The following is a 12,550-nucleotide window of genomic DNA, read 5'->3' as shown; positions in this document are numbered from 1 at the left end:
CAATGCACGCATACCGGCCATCCAAATGGGATGGTCTCTCTGAAAGGGCGGAAAGAATCTGAGTGGGGTGTCGGACACTTCTACTTCATATATTTGACTTAGGGCCCTCAATTCCTTGCGAGCGACGACTTGGTAGGTGTCTCTGAATCTGTGCCCCGCAGCAGTGACACTCCATTCCACATAGTGTGGACTGGATCCAATGTATATAGTCATGACACACTTCTCTGTGCCATGCTCGATGAATTCACGACCATCATACTCTGGTTGGCTCCTGATCCCGAGGCAAACTGTGCATGCTCTCAACAACTTGGGGATACCATCTTCATTCTGGCAAAAGCTGGTTTGGCAGCGAACCTCCATCTGACTTCTAAGATAAGGAAAGGGGGAAAACATTTTTGAAATGGAGGGATGAGAGCAAGAATTTTTTAAGAAAATAGTTTTGACTCAAAAACTTTTGGTTCAAGTCTAAGGGTTACGTCCTGCGCCAACCTAACAGCTCTGATACCACCTGAAATGCCACAATCCTCTGGGACTCAAATGTGATACAATTACTAGTCCTAGGAGGCTAGTAAATACATTTATACATCAGATAGTTCTAGATCTGCTTAAACAAGACAAAGATTATTTCGGTAACAAACGATGAACGATGAATAGGGATTATGAACGAACAAACAAACGATCAAACGAACAAACGATTGAAATTTTGGTAACATAACGGCTAAACAAAGATTATTTGGACGAACAAACGGACGAACGATCGAACGAACGGATGAACGAACCATGAACGATCAGACAAACGATCGGACGAACGAACGAACAAACTATGAATAGGTGGACGAACGATCGAATGAACGACCGAACGATCATTGTGCTTGTGTTGTGCTAGTGTGGGAGCGGGAGTGGGGGAGAGAGAGAGTTGCCATGAAATGGCTTGGTGTGGCTTGAGGGGAGGCCCTTGCCCCTCTATTTATAGGCAAGGTGGGGGATTAGGGGGAGGATGCGAGGATTAGTGGGAATATGCGAGGATTAGTGGGAGATAAGCATGTATTAGTCATGTATAAGTGAAATTAGCTTGTAGAGCTCAGCGTATGACACTAGAGGCGTACGTATACGTATGAGCATGAGGAAAATTATGAAGAAAAAATTTGTAGAGACTTTAAAAATGATTCTGAAGGTATTTCTCAGGAGGAAAATATTTGGAGAAATATCGGTGGAATATTTGGACAGTATTTCTGGAAATAACTTGAGGGGATCACTGGGGAAATATTTGTAGGATATTTTGAGGAGGATTTTGGAGAGAATATAGACCACTATATTTTATGCGTTGATATCAACTCACAAAAATACATTTTGAAACGAGATTTTAAATTCATTTTAAATTTAGAGCGAGTTTGAGAAATTTTTAAGATTTGAATTTTTGGGGTGCTATAGCCGTGCCCATGATTGTGTCATTTGGAACCTTCTCGTGCCCTTCCCAGCGCCCGAGGACCCCCCAGCGTGGCCGCGTTCGCGCCTCCGGCGATGTTTCGCCGTGGAGTCAAGCGGTGACGCCGCTGGCAGCCGTGAAAGCCCACCAGGGTTGGCCGTCTGATCTCAGACGTCCATTCTGAATCGAATGACCCTATTTAGATAACTAGATCTAATCTTTGCTTTGTCGATTAAATGCTGGAAGGTAGGGAAAGTGTGGTTCATCAACTGGTAGTGAAGGGGGTCAACCAAACCTCTTAGAAAATGGTACTGTCTCTTGGCATCTGTGTTGACATCTTAAGGTGCATAACGTGACAACTGCATAAATTTGTCCATGTACTCATTGACAGACAGGGGCCCTTGCTTCAATGCTAGAAATTACTCCTTCCTTACTATCATCAGTTCGTCAAGCACATGGTAACGACGGAAGTTGTCCCTGAACTCCTCCTAGGTGATGGCTTCAGGGTCTGCATGGGTGGTGAGGTAAGACTCCCACCAGGACTGTGCTACTCCCCTTAGCAGACGGGCACCGTATAGAACCTTCTCACAATCGCTGCACTGAGCATTGTGCAACTCATGCTCCACAGTACGTAGCCAGTCTTCGACGTCCATGGAGTCAACAGAATTGGCGAAGACATGGGGATGGCCCCTCATGAACTCCACCCGCTTGTCTCTGGGCATTTGTGGCATCTGAACTTGCATCTGAGGTTGAGGTGGGGGTTGTTACTGTTGCACCTGCTGCATTGCTGCTAAAGTCTGGTCAATCGCTTAGACTACTTGGGTTTGTATCAGGAACATCTGTTCAATGGTCAATGGGGGTGCCAGTGGCAACTGCTGTTGAGGTGTCTCCTCCTGGGGTGCCTGCTGAGCAAGCCTTCCACCTCTATGCCTGTTTTCAGACATCTGTAGAAAGCATACACACATCAGATCTGACTCTGCAGTCTTTCAACATAAGAAAAGATATATAGAAATCTTCATAACACTGAACAATTGATCATCTTCACTGACTCTCAACACAGGCAACACAACTTCTTAGATAAAGAGGAAAGTGGAAATAAAAGGGTTTCCCAACTAAATAACTGACTTTATTAATAACTACACCAAGTTGCAGGGAATGCCCACACCTTGATGACAATCATTACAAAGATCCAACTTCATTACAAGTTCATCATGACAAGCATCAAAACATTTGATAAGCAAACTAAGAATCTAAGACTAGCTAAGACTGACTAAGACTAAGACACTAAATTAAGCATTATTACAGACTCCAACTATGTCGGTCTATGGCTCCAAATCTATCTGGGTCCTGCAGTCAAGGGTGCCATAAGCATAACAACCACGGGACGGCGAGCGGTAAGGGTGTCGAATCCCGACGGGAGCGGGGGAACCACCATCCTGTTAGTGGCGCGCTGCGCGCTCAGCACGCAGTTTCACAATCTCCACTTGAGCCTTGCCCAACTCGTCAAGGGTGTGGTCCAGCTCGGTGTTGAGCACGGCTACCAGGTTGACCATGTTGTTTAGCCTAGAATTGCCCTCACCAATGGGAAAGACAATCACACCGCCAGCACTGCTAGTCGAACAGCGAGGGTAGTACTTCAGGTCGAGGACGTCAGCTACCCCGCTGAACAACAAGCAGTACTGCGAAAGCGCACACCGTGCAGTATCTTGCACGACTGCCTCGGCAATATCCCTCTCAGTGATAGAATAGTGCTCTGAGAAGGCCTCTGCACCTCGGAGATCATCGTCCGGACGGCGCACCAAGCAAGTAGCCCCCCACAGATCCGGGTATAACCCACGACGATGCTGGTAGACTACACAATGGTGCTTAATGGACCAAGTGTGTCGATCAAAGGCTTGACGCAGCAAGGTGTCGAGAGTGTCGTGGAAGTGACACCCGCGAGCGACGTCACGAGTGATGGGTCTAGCGATCCATCCCTCCGGCTCCTGCTCCTCTGAGAGCTCCATGTTGTGGCTCGAACTGCCACCGTCGTTGTCATTTCCGTCTTTGTCAGGGTCTCCTCCAGCAGTCAGGATGCCCTGTGGTGGTGCAAGGGGCATCTCTGGCTGAGGTGCAGGGGAAGGCTGCCTCCCGGACTCCACCTCCTACTAAGGCAAGGGGGAAGAGTCCTGCTGCTCCTGCTCCTGGCGTTGGTGCTCCCGCTCCTCGTGTAGGCGACGATGCAGTCTCTCCAAATGGCTAGACTGACCAGTCAACCGTGCGGCGCAGTGGGCGCTCTGCAAGGCGAGAGGGCAAAAAGGGGATCACTGACTTACGTGCGGTGCATCTAAGACGTGACATCTACAAAAGACATCGTAAGCACAAGAGTGAGAGTAGAACTATATGACCCACAAGTAAACCAAAAGCGAAGTGAGATAATTTTTTGTGAGATGAGTATATAGATAGTAATATAACATAGAATTAGTCAAAATGACCAACTTTTGAAGTGTAACACCTCAAAATCTCATTTTGAGAATTATGTAAAATTTCCCCCTGATGTTGAGTTAAAATATATTTTCATAAGAATTACCTTACCTTTGAAACTATACATCATAAAACAATGTTTCCAGAAAAAAAAAGAAAGAATGGAGCTCAGTAATAATTTGTTCCTTTGATAAATCATATCTTCTAGACTTTACTCTTAAGGATCTTTTAAAACTAGAACTAAATTTCTTAAAATACATATTTTGTGTGCACATTTAAAAGCATAAGCATAAATGAATGAGATGAGAAATAAATAACATAAAATTATATTTTGCATGCGGAGGTGCTGTTATAATGATGCATATGAATGTGAATCCTGAACCTAGATTCGAATTTGAATTCAAAATAATTGCATCATGCTAGAATTTTGGATGAGCATTTAAAACACATAATTGAATTTAACTTTGAAAACTAGAAATGGGAAATGGAAATGAACAAAAAAAACAAAACAATTCTACCTCACCTGGGCTGAAATTGCCCCATGCGGCCCATCTCCCTTGCTCTGCGCAGCCCAACCAGCCGAGCTCATGCTCGTACTCACCGCCTGGCAGGTCCCGCATGTCAGTCGGCCTCTGCGCCCACCAAACCCGCTATCTCTAGCACTGGAACGCAGGTCCCACACGTCAGCTATTCCTGCAATCTCGGCATGCTCCCAACAGGAACCGCGATGGCCGAGAGCTCAACAAACTCTGCTAGCGCCTTCCGGAGATTTCGCCGCCATGATCGGACTCGTCAACCTCTGTGCCGCCTCTATATATCCTATTTTCCCTAGGCCGTGCTCAGAGGTCACCAGCGTCAGTCCCGCGGCAGCAAAGAGGCGCAAGGGGAAAAGGAAATTGCGAGACCGCACGTGAGCAGGGGAGACAAAGGAGTAGCCGCCAGCATGGATGAAGCTAGTCAGGCTCCAGCCATGGAGTCCTGCTGCGCTTCGAACTAGGTAAGAAGACGTCCCTGTAATTCAACATTTCATCCTCTCTGCATAGGTTCTATCCGCGCACCGATCCATACTCCTGGGCGGTAGTTAGGGCTCGAATAGCGAGCTCAAAACCGCTCGCTGTCGTGTTCATGGCGTTCTGCCGCGGCGGATTAGCGGAGGAAAGAAATAGAAGACAGAGAGAGGACCGGGGGTAGAAGAAGTCGCCGCAGACCTGGGCGTTCGGCTGGAGGAGGAAGACGGCACCTGGTGCCGTTGATCTGCGGGGTAACGACAGGGATGAGATCAAGCGTCGCGGCTTGGCTGGGGCCATTGGATCGACGATGGATGGATATTATTAGTTCCCTGTTTTATTAAATCATTACCGTCAGATCCAGATCTAACGATGGGCGTTGCGTACCGATTCAGTGTGGTGACCGATCTAATCTGGGTCGTCCAGTGAGGATCTGATGGCCAGATTTCTCCCGTACCCCTTCGGCCGTAGTATTTTGCTAAAGAGCCCCTGTCCTTTTATCAAATCAACCCGCCGTCGTGATGCGCGTAAAGAAATTATAAAACAGGCCCCGGAAATTTGCACAGATCACCCTAGTCTTAGTTAAAATAGTGTCCACAGTCCAGAATCCTTGGGAAATTCAGAATTTATTTAGAAAAAAAGATTTTTAGTGCAAAAATAAATCTAGGAATTTGCTTAATTCATATTTAATTCATTCTAACCTCAAATTGAGTCATTCCAGTTGCAATAATTTTGTTTTAGTATTATCTATCAACTAGTAACATTGTTTAGCCATAAAACTTGAATTAAAATTGTTCCTTTGAATTAATCTGTTTTAGGTGCTAAATAACTCCAGAAATTCATAACTAGAGAACCGTAACTCTATTTTGATCCATTCTAGTTGCATTAGTTTTACAATAATATTTATTATCAACTGGTAATTTTGTTTTGTCATGAAATATAGGTTAAAATGTTGCACTAAGACTATTCTTAACCACATGGATTTTCGGAAAACCATAACTTCATAATCGTAACTCCGATTTTAGTGGTTCTCGTTCCCACGATCTCATAGCGACGCATAGATTATTATTACGCAGTTTATTCTTATGTTTGGTGTAATGTTAATTTTGCCTATACACTGTTTGTTTGTATTACTACGACTAGCGTGAGGTCACGAGTCAGCTGAAGAGCAAGTTGGTACCTGGAATCTCAAGTGCCAGGCAAGTTGTGCCCTTGATCACTTCTTTTACCCACTCATGTTCTAATTAATCATAATGATCTGCATAGGTTAATTTTGATGGGACCTAATAGGTTACCCTAGTTTGTTTATCCTGAATACCTTGTTTACCCCTGAATCACTTGGGTAGTTCTGCTACTGCTTTATATGATTTTGGGTTAATATTTCATTATATCTATGTTCCAATTATGTTGTTATTTTATTTATGTTCATGACAAGATCATTAAATGTTAATCGGAACATAGAGCTTAACTTGAGAAACACGTGCCACCACAAGGGTTTATGGACGCCCTTGGCTGATTAATTAGGAAAGCTAGTGGAGGACTACCTTACCCGAAAGGGGCAAGGGCAGTAGGGGAGTGGTCAGTGTAGGGAGGCCCTCGGGAGGATTTTGCTGCGATGGCGGTCCTGTAAGGGATTCCTGCATTGGAGCTTCCTATAAACTGTAGCGGATTTTCTGAAGCTAGTGGAACTTTGTAAAGGCCTCGTAGTGTTACCCTGCCTTGCCTCCTCGGTAGAGGTGTATGGGAAGTCGCGATCCCTTGGTAGATGGGTAACACGACTTGTGGGTAAAGGGTACCACCTCTGCAGAGTGTAAAACTGGTATACTAGCCGAGCTCGCGGTCATGAGCAGCTCAGGACTCTCTGATGATTAATTTATGAAACTTAAATTCAATTTGTCATATGCATTGCATCGCAGGTGAGGTTGTTACTTCTGTTCTATTATTTAATTGGGTTGATATTTACTTATACTTAGTAATGGCTAATAAAATTTTGACCAACTTTAAAAGCAATGCTCAGCTTCAGCCATCCTCTTTGGTAAGCCTTACACTTCACATGAGCTCCCACCTTTGGCGAGTTCATACACATTATTCCCCACAACTTGTTGAGCGATGAACGTATGTGAGCTCACTCTTGCTGTCTCACACCCCCACAGGTCAAGAACAGGTACCACAGGATGAGGCGCTTGGAGGATGCTGTGACGAGTTCGTGAGAGGTCTAGGTCGTCGTCTCCCAGTCAACTTTGGGTTGCTGGACCGTTGTCTCCTTATAATGTAATTATTTATTTATTTTGTATAGAACTCCTATTATATAGTAAAATTGTGACATTCGATCCTGTGCCATGATTCATCATATATGTGAGACTTGGTCCCAGCACACCTGGTGATTATGTTCGCGCCCGGGCTTTGGACCCCTAAAATCCGGGTGTGACAGAAGTGGTATCAGAGGAATGTTGACTGTAGGACGAAACCTAGATAGAACTGTACAACCATTGTCTACTTACCTTTGCTACTCTGATTCTTTCTAAACTTATCTTAATCTTTTCTCATCTATTTCCGCTTTACTCTGATTATTCTTACCTCTTCTTTCTAAAGACAAATGTGGATTACACACTTTGAAATCATGTGCCTAAAGTGACCTTTAGGAATAGGAGACCTACTCTTAAGAAACAAAAATAAAACAATTTTTTTAGATATCTATGAACTTGAATGTTTGTTCTTATGTTAGTTGTCTGATTTGGATATTTGATTGAGTGTGATGAGTTGTGGAGTAATGTTCACAATTTCATCTGCATATACACATAGGTATAAAAAAATATATTTATAAAATAACTAGACAACCTAGATTATCCCCATTGGAACATGTCTAGCTTAAAAGATTTATCTTATCCTAAAAAAATCTCATTCTAACCAATTCATCTTATCTTAAAAAAAATTCTCCCTGATCTTAATAGATCCATCTCATCTTAAAAATATACTCATCTTATCTTGAAAAGATTTTATCTCATCCTAATAGATCTAACTGACCTCAAAAGATTCTATCTTATCTTTATGGATCCATCCTATCCTAATAGCCATACTTATCCACCCTAGTTTAACACCCATGACCTAATGCAAATTAATTAGATCTTATCTAGTTAAACTAGTCATACCAATCTAATCAAGATCCCATCTAACCCAATATGATCCAATCAAAAGTGAGTTATTAACAGGTTAGTTAATCTGGTGATATGGCTTAGACACTGCTTCAACAAACATAACCTAACCTAAATTAATGTCATATACCAACTTGTCTGTAAACAAGAATATAACCTACATCACATGCTGCCTAGTCCATTTGTTTCAAAAGCAAAATACAACTTTGTTCAAACCTACCTACCTCGTGTACCCCGACTATCCTAACTATATGTCCTTAACTCGGATGGCACCTCCAAGAAGAAAGACCAAAGAAGACCAACCACGTCAAAGAAGGATAAGCATCAACTCAAGCCTTCAAAGATCGAGCTAAATCATCAGATGAATCAAGATCCACAAATCTTGGATGGAGTCTTTCCTTACCCTACACTTTCTTACCCAAACCTATCTATGCTTTAAAGGCATCTTCTATCCTACATAATAAAGTGGACATACATATATACACCCATGCTTTCCTAACCACCAGCTCCACCAAGCTACATAAACATATATATATCTGTTACTACTATTTGTAAGATCTAAGTGATACTTTAGTTAGTATTTGGTATGATACTATGTTAGGAGGAACAATAAGGTCTATTTGACCCATGTGTTGCTAATAAAGTATGCATCATGCTGAGATTTTGTCTGTGCATATGTTTGAGATAACATGATTATGCACCCTTTCCTTACAAATCTCGAGGACGAGATTATTTTTAAGGGGGTAGGATTTGTAACACCTCAAAATCTCATTTTGAGAATTATGTAAAATTTCCCCCTAATGTTGAGTTAAAATATATTTTCATAAGAATTACCTTACCTTTGAAACTATACATCATAAAACAATGTTTCCAGAAAAAAAAAGAAAGAATGGAGCTCAGTAATAATTTGTTCCTTTGATAAATCATATCTTCTAGACTTTACTTTTAAGGATCTTTTAAAACTAGAACTAAATTTCTTAAAATACATATTTTGTGTGCACATTTAAAAGCATAAGCATAAATGAATGAGATGAGAAATAAATAACATAAAATTATATTTTGCATGCGGAGGTGCTGTTATAATGATGCATATGAATGTGAATCCTGAACCTAGATTCGAATTTGAATTCAAAATAATTGCATCATGCTAGAATTTTGGATGAGCATTTAAAACACATAATTGAATTTAACTTTGAAAACTAGAAATGGGAAATGGAAATGAACAAAAAAAACAAAACAATTCTACCTCACCTGGGCTGAAATTGCCCCATGCGGCCCATCTCCCTTGCTCTGCGCAGCCCAACCAGCCGAGCTCATGCTCGTACTCACCGCCTGGCGGGTCCCGCATGTCAGTCGGCCTCTGCGCCCACCAAACCCGCTATCTCTAGCACTGGAACGCAGGTCCCACACGTCAGCTATTCCTGCAATCTCGGCATGCTCCCAACAGAAACCGCGATGGCCGAGAGCTCAACAAACTCTGCTAGCGCCTTCCGGAGATTTCGCCGCCATGATCGGACTCGTCAACCTCTGTGCCGCCTCTATATATCCTATTTTCCTTAGGCCGTGCTCAGAGGTCACCAGCGTCAGTCCCGCGGCAGCAAAGAGGCGCAAGGGGAAAAGGAAATTGCGAGACCGCACGTGAGCAGGGGAGACAAAGGAGTAGCCGCCAGCATGGATGAAGCTAGTCAGGCTCCAGCCGTGGAGTCCTGCTGCGCTTCGAACTAGGTAAGAAGACGTCCCTGTAATTCAACATTTCATCCTCTCTGCATAGGTTCTATCCGCGCACCGATCCATACTCCTGGGCGGTAGTTAGGGCTCGAATAGCGAGCTCAAAATCGCTCGCTGTCGTGTTCATGGCGTTCTGCCACGGCGGATTAGCGGAGGAAAGAAATAGAAGACAGAGAGAGGACCGGGGGTAGAAGAAGTCGCCGCACACCTGGGCGTTCGGCTGGAGGAGGAAGACGGCACCTGGTGCCGTTGATCTGCGGGGTAACGGCAGGGATGAGATCAAGCGTCGCGGCTTGGCTGGGGCCATTGGATCGACGATGGATGGATATTATTAGTTCCCTGTTTTATTAAATCATTACCGTCAGATCCAGATCTAACGATGGGCGTTGCGTACCAATTCAGTGTGGTGACCGATCTAATCTGGGTCGTCCAGTGAGGATCTGATGGCCAGATTTCTCCCGTACCCCTTCGGCCGTAGTATTTTGCTAAAGAGCCCCTGTCCTTTTATCAAATCAACCCGCCGTCGTGATGCGCGTAAAGAAATTATAAAACAGGCCCCGGAAATTTGCACAGATCACCCTAGTCTTAGTTAAAATAGTGTCCACAGTCCAGAATCCTTGGGAAATTCAGAATTTATTTAGAAAAAAAGATTTTTAGTGCAAAAATAAATCTAGGAATTTGCTTAATTCATATTTAATTCATTCTAACCTCAAATTGAGTCATTCCAGTTGCAATAATTTTGTTTTAGTATTATCTATCAACTAGTAACATTGTTTAGCCATAAAACTTGAATTAAAATTGTTCCTTTGAATTAATCTGTTTTAGGTGCTAAATAACTCCAGAAATTCATAACTAGAGAACCGTAACTCTATTTTGATCCATTCTAGTTGCATTAGTTTTACAATAATATTTATTATCAACTGGTAATTTTGTTTTGTCATGAAATATAGGTTAAAATGTTGCACTAAGACTATTCTTAACCACATGGATTTTCGGAAAACCATAACTTCATAATCGTAACTCCGATTTTAGTGGTTCTCGTTCCCACGATCTCATAGCGACGCATAGATTATTATTACGCAGTTTATTCTTATGTTTGGTGTAATGTTAATTTTGCCTATACACTGTTTGTTTGTATTACTACGACTAGCGTGAGGTCACGAGTCAGCTGAAGAGCAAGTTGGTACCTGGAATCTCAAGTGCCAGGCAAGTTGTGCCCTTGATCACTTCTTTTACCCACTCATGTTCTAATTAATCATAATGATCTGCATAGGTTAATTTTGATGGGACCTAATAGGTTACCCTAGTTTGTTTATCCTGAATACCTTGTTTACCCCTGAATCACTTGGGTAGTTCTGCTACTGCTTTATATGATTTTGGGTTAATATTTCATTATATCTATGTTCCAATTATGTTGTTATTTTATTTATGTTCATGACAAGATCATTAAATGTTAATCGGAACATAGAGCTTAACTTGAGAAACACGTGCCACCACAAGGGTTTATGGACGCCCTTGGCTGATTAATTAGGAAAGCTAGTGGAGGACTACCTTACCCGAAAGGGGCAAGGGCAGTAGGGGAGTGGTCAGTGTAGGGAGGCCCTCGGGAGGATTTTGCTGCGATGGCGGTCCTGCAAGGGATTCCTGCATTGGAGCTTCCTATAAACTGTAGCGGGTTTTCTGAAGCTAGTGGAACTTTGTAAAGGCCTCATAGTGTTACCCTGCCTCGCCTCCTCGGTAGAGGTGTATGGGAAGTCGCGATCCCTTGGTAGATGGGTAACACGACTTGTGGGTAAAGGGTACCACCTCTGCAGAGTGTAAAACTGGTATACTAGCCGAGCTCGCGGTCATGAGCAGCTCAGGACTCTCTGATGATTAATTTATGAAACTTAAATTCAATTTGTCATATGCATTGCATCGCAGGTGAGGTTGTTACTTCTGTTCTACTATTTAATTGGGTTGATATTTACTTATACTTAGTAATGGCTAATAAAATTTTGACCAACTTTAAAAGCAATGCTCAGCTTCAGCCATCCTCTTTGGTAAGCCTTACACTTCACATGAGCTCCCACCTTTGGCGAGTTCATACACATTATTCCCCACAACTTGTTGAGCGATGAACGTATGTGAGCTCACTCTTGCTGTCTCACACCCCCACAGGTCAAGAACAGGTACCACAGGATGAGGCGCTTGGAGGATGCTGTGACGAGTTCGTGAGAGGTCTAGGTCGTCGTCTCCCAGTCAACTTTGGGTTGCTGGACCGTTGTCTCCTTATAATGTAATTATTTATTTATTTTGTATAGAACTCCTATTATATAGTAAAATTGTGACATTCGATCCTGTGCCATGATTCATCATATGTGTGAGACTTGGTCCCAGCACACCTGGTGATTATGTTCGCGCTCGGGCTTTGGACCCCTAAAATCCGGGTGTGACATGAAGTGACACCAAAGGTCAAGGTAAGAGTAGGGGTCTATAGTCCTTAGGGCGACCATTCTAGTCTATGTTAGCAATCCTACAGTCAGCAAGGCTTTGATACCACTTATGTCACACCTGGTTTTGGAAGTCAAACCGAATGCGAACCATGTACGTGCCAGGATCAGAAACTCACGTACACGACGATTACATAATTGGACATCAAGATGGTCATTGCTCAAAATAAATAGCGGATGTAACACCCCTGGTGTTACTATAACTAAAACTTGAGCATGACATCATAAGCATTGACATTGCATATGTTTGACACACCTAGAGTGCATTCACTAGGCAAAAAT

The sequence above is a fragment of the Zea mays genome, chromosome 2 (genome assembly GCF_902167145.1).
Source record: "Zea mays cultivar B73 chromosome 2, Zm-B73-REFERENCE-NAM-5.0, whole genome shotgun sequence".
Classification (NCBI taxonomy): Eukaryota; Viridiplantae; Streptophyta; class Magnoliopsida; order Poales; family Poaceae; genus Zea; species Zea mays.
This window is presented reverse-complemented; position numbering follows the sequence as displayed.